This window comes from Rhodnius prolixus, unplaced genomic scaffold (genome assembly GCF_049639745.1).
Source record: "Rhodnius prolixus isolate KJV_2025 unplaced genomic scaffold, Rpr scaffold_3, whole genome shotgun sequence".
In the NCBI taxonomy this organism is placed as follows: Eukaryota; Metazoa; Arthropoda; class Insecta; order Hemiptera; family Reduviidae; genus Rhodnius; species Rhodnius prolixus.
This window is the reverse complement of record NW_027411603.1, coordinates 11,573,899-11,589,572: the sequence shown is the minus strand read 5'-3', so window position 1 is coordinate 11,589,572 and position 15,674 is coordinate 11,573,899. Positions and strand designations below refer to the sequence as shown.

General features: G+C 35.2%; 1 protein-coding gene across 2 annotated transcripts in view; it reads left to right on the top strand.

Annotated features, from left to right (window-relative positions):
* tio (zinc finger domain-containing protein tiptop) overlaps positions 1 to 15,674 on the top strand; it is a 331,986-nt gene that overhangs the window by 121,554 nt on the left and 194,758 nt on the right. Inside the window, exon 1 of one of the 2 annotated variants that reach the window (XM_074126808.1) lies at positions 13,837 to 14,445. The exons of the other annotated variant lie outside the window; for it this stretch is intronic. The gene's annotated coding sequence lies outside the window, so the exon portion shown is untranslated. Of the gene's footprint in view, positions 1 to 13,836; positions 14,446 to 15,674 lie in introns of those variants that run through there. 2 annotated transcript variants of the gene reach the window in all.

Below are 15,674 nucleotides of genomic sequence, written 5' to 3'. Positions count from 1 at the left end.
TACGAAACCTTTGGTACCTTGAGACCAGAGGAGATTGTAGCGCAAAAGGAACTATTAGGGAAAGCCCTCAACCTTCTTAGAAGGGGAGGTTTCACCTACTAGTCTTAAGGGAAGGCACAATAAGCCTCTTAGTGGCTGCAGTGCCGTGGGGCATAGGTCCCGTCCCGTCGCGTAAACTAATCTAAGCGTGATGACACAGCTCTCCCAAGTACCCTAACAAATTGAGAACAAAGTTATAGACCAAACTCTGTAGTTAAGTAAAATAATGCCCAATTTTTTCAGGCGGGCTTTACGTCCAACTACCAATTAGGTGTCGTGGACGGAGGCGACTAGCAAACATACTTTACTGTAAATTTCTCATATTAACCGTTAAATAAAATCCAAGGCCTACAGACCGGGAATCGAACCCAGTACCACAATACATACAGAGCTTTACAGGTCTCGCCTCTAACCGCTCGGCTACCGTGGCGCCTGACCAAACTCTGTATCCCAGAACTCTGTCGGCTGCCTATAAATTTTAATGGAGAAAAGTCTCTACATATGTACATAATATACGTAATGTACATAATTCAAAGATTCTACTTAAATTCTGATAGAATTAACATAAATAAAGTAAACATATAAGCACTGTTCCGAAATCTTAAGCAAATAAAAACTATTTTTTAAGATTTAAACCAAAAAAACAGATTTCAAAATCAATCAAGTAATTATCAACACTGTTCCGTTAGGAATTTACCTGTCATCCAATCAGAGAAACGTCTTAAAACCTAGTTCTTATTTTTTGTGAACAGCTTGAATCGTGCAATTCATTAGACTTGATTTGGCAGAATCGGATTTATTACTTACATATGAATAACAATATTTAATAAAAGTTCTGTGTTTGAAATTATTTAAAGAAGTTTTAGAATAATAACTAGCCTGCATCATGTTACCAATATCATTTAACTATTTTCAATAAATAGGATAGAACAGTTACCGTCTCAGTTAGTTAATATTATAAGCGAAACTTATATCCATATAAATTAGGTTACACGAATAAATAACTTCATTTCTGGAGAGAACAGCTGCCCACAGTTGACTGTGAATTAATGTATGCAATAATGTAACGGATATACAATGTTAGTCTGCGACGGAACTAGTTCTGGCAAAAAAAAGAAATACAATTTATGGCTTTGTAGCTTCCGGAAAAGAATCATTTTTAGTATTACAAACAAAATTGTCCAGTTTTGGAGTGAACAGATTTTTCTACACGCAAGAAACGTAATTGTTATCTAGTTTATTGCAGCAATCTGTTTATTCCGAGTATATGTGAATGATCGAAAACATCTGTTATGAGTAAGTTTCGAAATGTTGGCCAATCTCTACAGGTGTCGATGTTAAGAGTTTCATTGAAAAAAATAAATAAATGTATTACAGGCGGCAAACCACAGCTCGGTGGAACAGTCTTCTTAAACTCAGGATTCTGTAAAGGAAAGCCAATACTTTTATTAATCACAACTACTATGGGTACCTCATAGTTGTGAAAAACTTCCAAATAGTTGAGAAAACTATTCTTAAAAATTCTGGAGAACACTTTGATTTGTCAACAAAAAAATATGGACTGAATTAGAAGAAATGAATAAGCTCACCAATCAGATCACTCTGATTACAGGGCTATTCACAAGGCACGGAAGGTTCAGAAAGCATCTGCACAAGGTAGGGCTTATTAGCTCGGAACCGTTGTGCAGATTATGTCAGGAAGAGCAGGAACTGGCCAGTATTCTGGGAATTAATTTTAGATGTTTAGAAGTTAAAGATGGCTTGGACATTTCTAAGGATTGAGGTGAGCAGGGTTCACAAAAAAATCTTCTGGAAGGTAAGCCGGGAACCCCAGAAATGATTGAATTGAATCGATGGCTAAAGTATTTATTCAGGAAGGAGAGAGTGTGAATTGGAGCTGGCAAAGTGTCCTATTTACAGCCAAAGCGCCAAAGAGGTATTGTTGGATTAAATCTTATTACCAACGAGGCTAAAGTATATCTTATTCAATTATCCTCGAGTAGGATAGTCAATCTTCCGTCTGCTAGACACAAGCACCATGTTAGTCACCAAGTATTTCTTATTTTATTTTATAAAGTATTGTTTTATACCTCGTTTTCATTGGCGTTAAACAAAGGTTATTTCATAGCCTTCTAATAAATTCTACTAAAGAAACCATTTCTCTTTTTCTGATAAACATAAGATCACCATTCAGTACATTACGATTGGACTCTTAACGGTCAAACACTTCTTTCAAAAAAAGAAGACTTCACTCTTAACTGTACGACAGAAACAGAAACTATGGCATTCCTCGCTAGAAATACCAAAAGAAATGTGTTTGAATGATGTTTCTTTGTTAAAGTTCTATTTATTATTCCATAAATGAAGGCCTACAGGCGCCATGACAACAGTTAACGACCTGTTTATGATGAATAAAAATAAATCTGTCATGGTAGGTATTGTTTCAGTAATTGAGATTATTTAATGCTCTGTGTGGGTGTGACAAGTGGTCGGTTGGATGATGCAGGGCAATTAAAATAAAAACAAAACTAAAGGTTGCCTTATATGTCGGTTCCTATAAACTACTCACTAGAGAATACTAAGTAATTCAGTTAAATAAATACTGTACATTATGAAAATATAGGTATTACATGCATACAAAAAAATGAATTGCCAATTTATTTACGTTACAATGTTCATTTAGAATTTAGGGAACGCTTAGGAAGGGATAAGGATGTAATTTGCTGGGGAAAAAGATGAAAAAAACCTGCAGCTAGTGGAGAAAGTTAGAGAAGGACATGTTTGATTCTTTTGTAACTACAAGGGATGTCACAGTGGGTTAGGTTGGCAATCTTTAGAGGGCAGAGGAGTTTTGGTTGAAAGGCGGGGGTTTAAGGAAGATATTTCATGGAGGGAGTTGATTTTCATGTGTTGAGGAGAGCCTGTTGTGTGCTGATTCGAGTTTGTTGATGATACTGCTACAGGTCAATCTCCAAACGTAAGAGTCACCAGTGGAGTAACATCTGCCTGATGACCATTTTGTAGTGGAGGAGGAGAGTTTGTACTGTACAGTCTCCTTCGAGCCTCGTCAGAGGAAAGGGTCTTGTAAAGTATTCTTGTAGTCAGTTTACCGGAATTCATTTTGTTCCTGAACGTGTTTGGAGGTCAGTTTGTTTTTCCCTAGTTACATCGATTTATATGGGATCCGAATATCATTTTGTCCAAATTTGTCTGATCAGTAAGAGTCTATGTTTAATAAGGTGTATAGCAATAGCTGTATTAGGCCTTCTTAGCTTATCTTTGCACTTCCAATCATTTCCGTACAATCATTTCCCCTATTTCTTTGACTTCCAAAACTACAAGAAAGGCATAAAGTTTGAACATACCGTAACAGACCTGTGCAAACACTTCACCAACTATTTCTCGATACAGTTGTGTATGGTGAAGGCGAGAAGGAAATACTGAGGACATAGAAGGATCGAATGACGATAGGAGGCTACCCCAGAAGGGTGAATAGCAGTCTGTTGTTAGTACGGCCTAGTTGAAGGGCGAGGAGAGAGGGTAATGTCAGGTTAAGATTGATGGAATCTTGTCAAACTTTATGTCAGTCATCATTTATCTTATCGCCAGTAAATCGTTCATTTCACCGTCTCCGTTGGTGGAACGGTTTTTAGAGTATTGATGAAGAATTGGTCGGGACCAACTTCTCCTATTGTCCTTCCTTCACCAAGAAGTCGGCACCTTTTCCATACCGTTAATATATGTTTCTGAAATGTTCCCTTTTTTCATTCTTCTTTTCTTTTCCGTTTGCCGCGGTCATTTTCCTTTCTAACCTATCCTGGTGGTGAAGGTCCTAAGGATTCACTCTCACTACTTTTTGCTCAGTCATTAATCAACACAATGCACCCCCAACAACAGTTGTATTGTTGTTAACAGGTGAACTTTTTTCTGGTTATACCTTTCCCAATTCTTATAATATTTGGCTTAATTTTAATTTTTAAAGTAATTCTGATGAGGCAAACGGAACTTACCTAAAATTTTTGAATGGTTTGTTTCGCACCTAGGATTTAAGTATTTGTGTTACGTTGTTTTCACTGAGAAATATTTAAAGATTTTTTTTTTAAACTCATTAAAGATCTAGCCAACTCTTCGGCGTTGCAACCAGTAAGACCAGATCCTACTCAAGAATCCCTTTGCCACCAACACTTTATTCTTCGCCACTTTCTACCACTTCCGGACATTCAGACGTCTTGTATCATTTGCAAAAATCTTTCTAGGTCACCGGACTGGAGTATTGATGAATTTATAATTGATTTTTATTTAGGCTGTTATCCGCTTAAGAAATCCAAGATAGTTGGAGAACTATCAGTGTGGTTACTTATTTGTAAGTTGCTTTTTTTGGGGGGGTCCTTTAATTAAAGAAATATTTTCATGGATGATCAGCCCTTAAAGTAACGCTTGAGGACTTCATAAAGTTTTCAATTCGGAAGTATGAAAATTTCAAAAATGCGTCACTTTTCGTACTTCTTGCTCTTAAGACTAACAGGAGAAAATAAAAAACATGTTAAACTCTGGTGTTAATTAATTAAGGAGTCTAATTTCATAAAAACTGCATTAAAAGAATAATTAAATCTCATAAAGTATCGTATATTAACAATGAAAATAAATAAATAAATCTAATAAAAATTAAATGAAACTTCGAGTAGTGAAAGTTAAGAGAGCGTTTTATAAAATGAGAGCGTAAAATGCTTACATATCTACGCTCATATACTGAAAAAAAAGTGTGGAAAGAAGAGTATACTGTATTGAAGAGAGTGTATATAAAAAGTTGACGCGAATGACTGGTTGGATAACAGATGTAGCTGTCGATAGGTGGTAATCTATGTCTAATTTGACTGATTGGTGACACTTGTCAGATTGAACATATGGAGCGGTTAGGAAGACGTCTGGCTGGATGTAACTACCCGGCTCTTGACGGCGTCCGCGGATTGACGGCACATATTGACGGCACCATCCTTCTCCCAGAGTCCATCTATCAGTCTCCTCTATATTCATCTCTTTCTCTCTCCTCCATTTACAATCACTCTTTCTACCTTTGGCTGTCACTCTTCCACTACTCATCTGTATATCTCTACAGCGAGAGCTGCTGTGTATCCTGTATACAGAACACATTCTCTCTTCAGTACAATCAACTACTGGAACGATTTCCACTACTCAATACTCCCCAACATCACTTTTGATTAATTGTAAAATCCTACATGTTCTTCACCGCCCCCTGTTGTCACCCTTCAATTCCATTCTCCTCCCCACTACCTTTTGATAACTGTGACGTCAAGTGACTACTTTTTAAACTCATTCTCATCCAAAACCACAACCAACTTCTACCTCTCTCTCTGTATTATGGCTAAATGGGAGGTCGTTCGCTTGATTTTAAGCTCTGATGTCAAATTTTCTTCTCATCATCACCATATAACTTTATTGAACGAATCAGTGAAGTGAGTTTTTGATATATTCGTTTTTAGTTGCTGTCATTCATTTTTGCCCCGTATTTATTATTATTATTATTTTAAGGCTCGCCAACTTCTGAGGCCATTTCCCGGAGTTTCTTTTTTTAATGCACTGCCGGCCTGCGGTCAATCTTCTCTCGTTACAGACAAGACTGTTCATCATTCGACAGTGAGCCGTAAGAAGATTCTCAGCCGCTGCATTTGAACCCAAGATTTCCTACGCTAACCACTTAGATAATAATCCTTTTCATTGCTGCCCAGTGTTATTCAAAATTTTGCATCAGTACTATGAATGATTGACTACTATCACCACAAACATCGCTGCCGAAATTGATGATCTAGAGAAAACAAATACTTCATTTCTTAGCCGAAAGCGCAGTACCGATTCAGTAAATCAAAATTTAGGTTCTTTGCATTCAACTGTAACTAATAGCCAACCATAAATGGATAAAAATCCAAAAAATTGTTCGATATGAAAGTATTCAATTAATTCAATTGCAGTTCTTCTTTATTTTAAACAATGATATTGTAATCCCTATTTATATTAATCCTTATTAATTAGAACTCAGTTAATTACAAATTAGACAAATATTAATTAACCATCTGTCATTATTAGTCTCTTTATTTTGTTCGCAAATTACAAAATTTGTTATGTAAAATTTTTGTTTTCTACTCGTGAGGTACTGTGATTGGAATAATTTAACATAAATATAAATAAATGGTAAAAACCTGTTTTTAGATCAGCCCACTGTTACAATAATAAATTATATTGTCATTGTTATGTACATATCTGTATATTAAAATTGTTGCAGTCATTAACTATTGTTTAAACCATAATTGGTGAAGTTAGTCCTGTTGTGTATGTGACAAGCAATTTAATTGGTTGCAACATAGGTTTTTTTTTATGGAGGTTTTTCGAAGCCGGGGACTTAGCAACAGGCTTGATTCAATCAACTACTTTGTTTCCTTGAATATGAAGTAATATTCTTACCTGATACTGGAAAATATTCACTTTCATTTTCGATCGTTTTATGATGGGCAAATAGGAAGATATGAATCGGTCACTTGTATTCTATTTGCGTTGTAATCGCTACTTTGCGATTGGTTGATTTCGTAATAGTTCATTGATTTCTTGTCTAACCTATGTGGATAGATCCAGTCAAATATTGAACAACAAAACAATTTATTTTATTGGATAAATACATCAGAGCACTTCAGTGGCACAGTTTTCTGGCTACAAACAGTGTAACTTAGACCATTTTATAAAAGAAGACTACGAAAATAAATTCAATTGTGAGTGACGTTGAAGCAGTCTATCAATTTCAATGATAGCGCGCAAGATCTGCCAAGTTGTTGACTACTTTGAACCAACAACAACTTCTCCTTAAACTACTAGACTAGATAAATAAATCTGTTTTCATCATTACTCTACACTATTTTACTGTGGTAACAACAGTAGTTCTAAATTGTAATTTATTTAATAAAATAACTGTCAAAATAATGCTTCAATAATTGATTGTAGTTTATTGCGGCTGTCACAATGTTCGAAAGTGGAATTTATAGTTCATATATTTACACTTCTGAACGTAAACGTAAGACTATTGTTTAATGTTGTTTGTAGTTGATTTCTACCTGATTAATTACTGCAAAAAAAGTTCTAAAACTCTTGAGGTTAATAAAAATAATATAACGAGTAATAATAAACCGAAATTAGATCATTTTTCTAAGCAATAAAATCTCCATCTTTTTTATGAAAACTTTTTTTCCGTTTTGCATCGATACTGTTTGAATAACAAAAAAAAAAAAGAAAAAAAAAACATTAATTTGGGGGAGAAAAAACAAAATATTAAATCAAATGAATCTTTGATATCCGCCCGATTGTAAATTAAGTTATATGACGTAGTAACCAAAATTTGAATGTTCAATAACATTAAAGCTGAAGGACCTGTTGCATTCCCTTTCAGATGATCTCCTCTCTCTCTCTCTCTCTAATGTAGCTCTCGCAACTATCTCTTGTAAATGTGCAAATTATTTGAGAATGGTTTTGTTTTGGTTATACATATTTACCACGCTTTTAGTTTTTCTTGTTTCTGATTTATTTTTTTTTTATAATTTACCTGCAGATTAAGATCTTTAATCAATGTTCATTGTTTTGTCAATATTTTTAAGGTACTTGATGTTTTTTATCAATTTCACATTAATAGTAAGAAACTTAAGTCAGGACACGAACGCAGGCTATCTGAAGAATGAGAAAACGTACGACATAGCCCTAGAAAGTTCAAATTGACCCTAGAATCTCTCTGGAAATGTGCAGGATAGTTTTCTGGGATAAAACTGGGATAGCACGATTGAAGACATGTAGGGCTTTGAAATCTGCCCAAAGACAAGCAAATAAGGTCATTCTTGTCTTTTACAAACAGTACTTAGTCCTTAGTTAACTTGATCCTGATAAATCGCAGATAAAAGTGTCACTCGCGCAAAAGTCACAAAATTAAAGGAAATCTAGCGCTGCGCTAGGTTAGCTTCACTTTGGCCTCAAAAAAAGCTACGGCCTCTTTGGACGCACGTATTCTGAAGTAAACTTTAGAGCTACAACTTTACTCTAGTTATTTACGTTATTTTACAGTTTTATTTGCAAAAAAAAAAAGTCAGGAATCGAGCTACACTCTGCAAAGTTATTCCCATTGATGCTATTGATTCATATCATCAGATTTCTCTTGGTCTCATGGACAACATTACATGATGATGGTTTTCGTAACCTTCGCTAATTTACTTGTATTTTAAGATTTCACTGATTACTTAGGTTTATCATTTTAAAGAATACTATGTAACCTCAAAAAATACAACTGGTTATTCGCTCATAGCCAATAAACAAATCCAAGTAATAGAAATATCTACGAGCACCAAGATCATCTGCACCAAAACGTTCTGCACTCATCGCCAACTTACTTATCAAGACATAATAGTGATGTACAACCTACCTTTGTCATTGATGGCAGAGTATAAGCACTACGATACAGCGTCATCCATATTCGTAACAAAGTTTATATCGACTCGAGAACATTTTGGATATTTTTATTTTTCATTTACAATTAATTAGAACTCTGGTTACAATTATTTTCCTAATTAAGTGAACAGAGGATGAGGAAACCCAAGCGGGACCAAATTAAAGAAACAATTCGTTAACTTCTTTGAAAAGTTACTGCCGGTATCTTGCAGTTCTCCTGAATTGGCTGCCCTAGAAGGTTAACTGAGACTGTTTGCAATTGTTTATATTGATAACTCCTGTACCGATTTATCAGATTGTCATTTATAATTTTTTACAATTATATAAATATTTGACAAAAAACAGGTGGTTTGTCTTTTACTAGATTTTAGACAGGAAATTGAAAAATTAGATTTCAATGAAACATACGCTAAAGGAAATTAACAAACAAAGGAAATGGTATTAGAACTTGTTTTAATTTGTTTTTTCCGTTTTATTTCAAATTTAGCTAGCCTCTCGTTTTTGCTCGTCTAATCATATAAATGGCAGTGTGATTCTTGTTTAGGACGTTGCAGATAGAGGAGACAGTAATCCTCGGCACGCCCCCCAATGATACGATTATCTGTATGTATTTTGTTTAAAACTTTGTAAAATCGCCTAAAGGATACATCTTAAGTTGTACGCCTAAAGGCAGATCGTAAGACACCTCCGCTGCTTAACTAATAATGATCGACTTTGTAGGGTCAAGTGAGAGACTTGGAATTTCCCATCCTCTCTTTTTCTCTGAATATTAACCAATCGTTTGTCTACTTCAATGTTCAGGACAGACATAAGGACGTAACAAAACATTTTCAGTAGAAAGGGGGGGTGCCCCAATTACCTCCTATTTTGTTACAGAGTTTATCTGTTACCTCTTAGTTAAGCCTTATATCTATCTCGCTTTATTTATCATAGCCCTTCCACCTTTCCTCAGTTAAGGGTTAACAGTGTTACTGCGCAGAGAGTTTGGATAATTCGCTCATTAGTCGCTGTCACTATATACAGCGCCACATGCAAATAGCCTAACGGCGGCGGGGGCGGTAAAGGGGACGAAAGACTCTACAGGTGGCTTCTCCACAATCACCTACCCCCCCCGTACTTGATCTATCTATTTCTTAGTAGGGTTAAATTTAATTGTTTTCCTTCAGTTAAAACTTGGCTTAGCCCATAATCACTAAAAATGAATATTAATTATGGTAATAAGAAAAAATTATTAAGAAAATAAAAATATATAATTTCAAATTGTCTTGATTTTGTAAACGAAAAAAACAAATCCTACCTCACCCGTTCTTTCATTACTCACCTTACCAATCTTCTTCCATAGCACATGGTCTTCCAAAACTGTTAATACATTCATGTCTCGAACTGGAATCTTAATTATTGATTGAGTCAAAGGTGAGTCAGGGCTTCATAACAGAAAATGATCAGGTCCGATGTGAGCGGACGATGGATATTGCCAGGTGGAAGGAAACCTTAGGTCTTAAGGGGCGTTAACTATGCATTATATATATACATATAATGTATCATTATAATACATCAATAGCCATCATAATGATTATGATGTTTTCTAAAGATAATTTATAAAAAAAAATGGTTTTTTCCCGAAAGTTAATTGATGTGAATTAGATTGAAACCTTTGTTTCGAAAAAACTACCAATTTCATTTTCTGAATTGTGAACTAGAAGGATTAAATATGTATAATTTTAGTAAGAATACCGAAATGAGCGTCTTAAATATATTTCTTTAATAAAGTTATTTAAACAGAAAATTAAAAACGAACTATAATTTCAGATTCAGAAAACAATAAACTAACTTTCGTTAAATGCTTCAAGTATTTGACAAAAAGTGTACAGAAACGACGAACATAATTCATCCTTTATGTTGAGTATATATTTAAAATAATAATAAAAAGGAAGAAATTGGTATATACTGGATCCTAACGCGGAGATCACGGGTTCGAATCCAGTTTACTGGCCCATAGGCCGCCCCGGCAAAGCGCTGGGAAAAAGCTCCAGGTGCCAATAATCTCAGATTTTGAAAAAATAGACTAAAATAAATGAACTTGAACTTACTCTCTAGATTTCAAGTTCTTAATAATCTTTTTAGATTTAGATGGTACCACAAGAAGCATAGTTTCTAGTTATTATATTTAAGAATCAAAAGTGCTTCGATGTCCTCACCGCAACTTTTGATCGAATTAGAAAGAAGAATGTGGACAGTACAATGACAGTTGTTCGGAGTTTATAAAAGGCAGATACTAATCCTTTAAGAAAAGACCGAAATAATCTATCCGTATTTGCAGTGATAATTTTAGGGGAATTTAAACATTGCTTAGGAACGTGGGGAAGGTTGCAGTCTGAATCCTTTACACTTACTTAAAAGTGTTTCCTAAGAAAAAGTGAGAGACATTTTGTAAAGAGTCATGTCGAACGCAGATGAATCTCCGGATTATAAGATTTGTTTAACTTTTGCGGATGATCTCGTTCTGCTTGCGAAAGATGATACAGAAAGTTGAGAACAATTTTAACTTAATTCTAACAGCTCTCAGGAGATTTAACATGGAATTATCAATCTACAGGAAGCTCAACTTATTCTATAAGATCCATAATGTAAAGACCAAAACAGTTTAATTTGATAACTGTGCGAAAACGCACTTATGGTTTAAGCTTGCGGTAGAACATTAATGTTGGTCTTTCTTGGTATGTCTACTCCACAGAATGCGATTCTGCATTGTTGTTATAAAGTCACTCTTTAAATTCCATCGCACACGATTTAAACAAAGACAAAATGAAACCTACGATTCTTTTCTCCTCGTTTTTCTTTTTTACCTGACCTTTTCTTAAGCTACTTAGTTGCTTACAAATGAAAGTATAAACTTAATGGTACAATTTGTTACCTTAGTTAGATCGACACCATTATGATCATTGAACTTGGTATTTGTTGAACAATAATACTAGGCATAGCCTTATGTTTCCATTCCTTTAGGTAACATTACATAGTTTGGGCACAGCTTTATGGGTGTACAGTTCTCCAGCTAGCCGGTAGTAGTGGTGAATATGGTACAAGCTTCACACAAAACACACCTTGTACACTATATATCAAAATCAAGCCTGGGCTAGTCTTTACATTTCAGATAATTTCCTTCCCCATTGTCAATCCTCAGTCAGATTTATGATGACAGTCAGAGTGCCTAATATTATATATCTCTAAATAGGACACACACTATGTCCTCTACAACTATGAACACACTCTCACACACTTATACCATATATCGTATAATTCTACGTAACAATACTAAGCATCATTCAGTACCCCTATTGGAGAACCGAAATTTCCGTTTTTTGATTCCATCACTCTGCTTGGTCCTTTAGTATTCCCCCGCCAGAACCACAATTCCTCCTCTCTCCACCCCATCATCATAAGGTTCCCCCCTCTCCACCACTAACTAACTACATCATCTTTTCATGGGACACCGGTTTTTCTGAACAAATAATCTCAATTTATTACATTCTACGGAGAGAGTAAATCAATCAGATATATTAGAGCCCGCATCTGCTGCCATTATTTGTTGCATCTCGCTCTCCTTCTTCTATTATCGTTCTCTCTATATTTTCCGTGATTCTTTTTTTTTCCCCCTCCCCAAAAAATAATTCATATTTAACCTTTTTATATGCTCCAATTTTTGACATTCAAAAAATCGTGGGAAAAAAATATTCCTTCAAATTAGTAGTTTTTATACCCTTCGTTATTGACTGAGATTCTATATTGACTGAAAGAATAATGACGGTGTATTTTCTGCTATTTAGATTTCATTATCTACACTTGAATAATGTGCTTTTATAAATTAAATCATGATTCTGCTTTTTGTTTATTTACCTCCCTTTCGTTTACTGTTTTAACCTTCTTCAAGTAAACGGAGTGAGTCTATCTCACCAAACACTCCAGAGAATACTGTTGTACTGTTTGCTTGCAGTGGAACAAATAAATACAAGAGTTTAAATTATTGGTTTATTCAAATGTAAAAAATATATTTTATATAAACTTAATGATTATTGTCACAGACAATTTTAAGGATGCAATTAACCAAGTAGTTGCATTGAAGCTGCGAAAAATACTAATAATTTTTACGCAATTTCGAGTCTGGCACGAAGGTCTACTATGTAAACTCAAACGCATCCTTCCTAGCACTTATTACCTCATACTCAGCTCTTATCTCTCTGACAGATTCTTTCAAGTTCTTCAAGGCACTACTCACTCTTCCATCTATCCTGTCCTTGCTGGTGTACCACAGAGAAGTGTCTTAGCTCCTCTTCTTTACACAATCTACACTGCCGACTTACCTTCTAACCTTCAGAACGCTCACTACAGTCCCACCTTCACTCAACAGGAACCTTGGTTAGAAAAACTGGCGTATAAAAATTAACCCAACTAAGTCTAAATACATAGTCTTCACACTCAAACGACAAACTCCACCACCTGTCTTCTTACATCATACACCTATCCCACTAGCCGACCATGTGCGGTACCTTGGAATGTACCTAGACAAGAGACTTACCTGGAACCCCTATACGAGACTTAAACGTACCGAACTAAACAAACGATACAAACTTCTAGCCAGACTACTTGACAAACGCTCAAAACTCTACAAACGACGACTCTATACAGCTCTTCTCACACCAATATGGGACTTACGGACTCGAACTTTACGGAACAGCTAAAAAAATCCAACATTAATAGACTGCAAACACTCCAATCTAAAATACTCCGCCGCATAGTAGACGCTCCCATTCTATGTTAGCAACCACACAATACATACAGATCTCCAAATTCCATTCATCTCCGAACTTGCCAAAATCCGATATAACAATTTTCATCAAAAACTCTCATTTCATCCCTTTAGCTACAAACTTGTCTTCAACTACGGCTACCCTCCAATCCTCGAAGACGGCTGAGGCGCCGTTGGCCCCGTGACCAACTGGGTGACAGTCATTCACGTCTGCCACGCTATTTATATGCATTCATTATTGTACCCTGTAGATGCAGGTGTAAATTTCAATAAAAGGATATTTTTAAAAAAAAAATATTACCAACTCTCACATTAATAGCGTTTATCCAAAATAATAGTAATTGGATTCCAACTCTCGGGTTCGAATCCAGCAGCTAGCCTTTAGATATTTGTCTTCCTTAGGAGCTTACTGTCTCATTCTTACTGTCCGATGATGGTCAGTGTTTTCTGAGAAGATAGAGCACTGTCTGGGAAGCCTGCAGTGCACTGTAAAAAGTTGCGGGAGCCGATGGCCTTTGGTGTTAACGTGTCTTAAATGAATAAAAAGAATAATAATGGAGTAAAAACTTTTACTTTCTTTTATTTTCCAAAATGAATAATCTCCAGCCATTTATTTGAATGGATGTTAAATACTTAGCATAGAATAATCTAGTTATGGAGTTGCGTGGCTAGTATATTCACCCTTTATTCATCCCAACAATATGGTGTTTTCGAGTTCACTGAGTGAAGATTGCATGTCTTAAATCGAGTATATTCATACACTGCAATGAGACATATTGCGACAGACTGAATTATACACCAGTGATGAGGCAGGCTAGTCGTATCGCCATAAATATTTTAACCTAGTTCCAATTTATCCCGTCAGATTAGATTTATTGCTGTAGTGACGTCATGTGAGGTTATGTATTTGAGGTTACACATAGATTTAAATAGAATAATCGCTTATTATTTGTTGTTTATTTAAAAATGTATGGTTAATTTGTATTTTTGTACTAAAAATAAAAACTTGTATTAAGAGGGCAAAGGGTGAATGTCTAAAATGAACAGTTGCAGGAAGATAACATCTTGGCATCGCTTTGAGGCTCATCGCTCTGGTTACCAACGTTTCAGTGAGTATCTATCCACGAAACTTCAACAGAAATTTTATTCTTTCATTCAGTTTTAAGTGATTTCATAAGTGCGAGTATCCTAATCTTTCAAATTTTCGGGATAAAACGTTTTGGAGTCCCTTTAAACATAAAATTGGTATTTATGATTGGGTCCCTTCTCTCACAGTCTCACTGTATTTGTGTGCGAGTATGTGTGTAGTAACGAAACTCAAAATTGGGCTAATAACAAATGAAACGTAAGCTTTCAGTACGGACCAACCAGACATAGCATTATTTTTTGTGTGTTAGTGTTAACACTAAGTTATAATTGTCTATTAGCAACAAGTAAATATGAATGCGTAACAAAATCATTTGAAAGAATTGAACGATAACCAGCACGAGTCAATTAACTACAGGGTGTACCGATAAAGTGAATTCTCGAAGGATGCTTTTCCTTATAATGCGATCAGGTGATCAGGTCAAGGATGTTTCAACCTTTGGGAAGGATTCGAAGGAAGAGTAGTTTAGGACAGATTGGGTACCAGTCGTGTAAAGTGTTAGGAAAAGAAAAGACCATAATGATTCGAATTCAATGTTTATTTCTTAAGAATTTTCCTAAATGAAAATCTATCCCTTTAATTTGAAAATTTTTTGCCCAAGTTAATTTGATTAAGAGTGTACTTTTTGGAGGTTTTTCACTAAAGAAGGATGTTTCTCTTTTCACATTAGAATAGATGAAGTTTGGAGTATAAAGGAAATAACGTGAACGGAAGTGCGGATGACCTGAAGACTTCTTTTAGTTTAAACAGAGAAACTTCAACTGATTTCATTAAACATAGTTCGGTAAAGTCCCAATAAGGCCACGGAACTCATGATTTGTATTTTATGAGCATATACTCAGTTCCAGACTAATTACTAAATGTTTAATCAAATTTTGTCAATAATCCTCCTTAATATTTTAACAAATTCATAAAAATTATCAGATTCAGCTAGCCTGCTATTAAAATAATCATTTTTTACAACAAATAAAGTGGGATTAGAACAGTTTTACTGGGTAAACCCCCCACAAAAATGGGTGCCTTGCACCAAGAAATAATACCCTCCTCCTCGCCATTATGATTCACAGACACTTTAATAGCAGACAGTTGGATGATTTGTGCGAATGTGTCGCCGCCTTGGTGACTCTACATGATGATGTTGATGATGTGTGATTCATCCACAATGCACTCTCTCTCTCACCATTTGGTTAA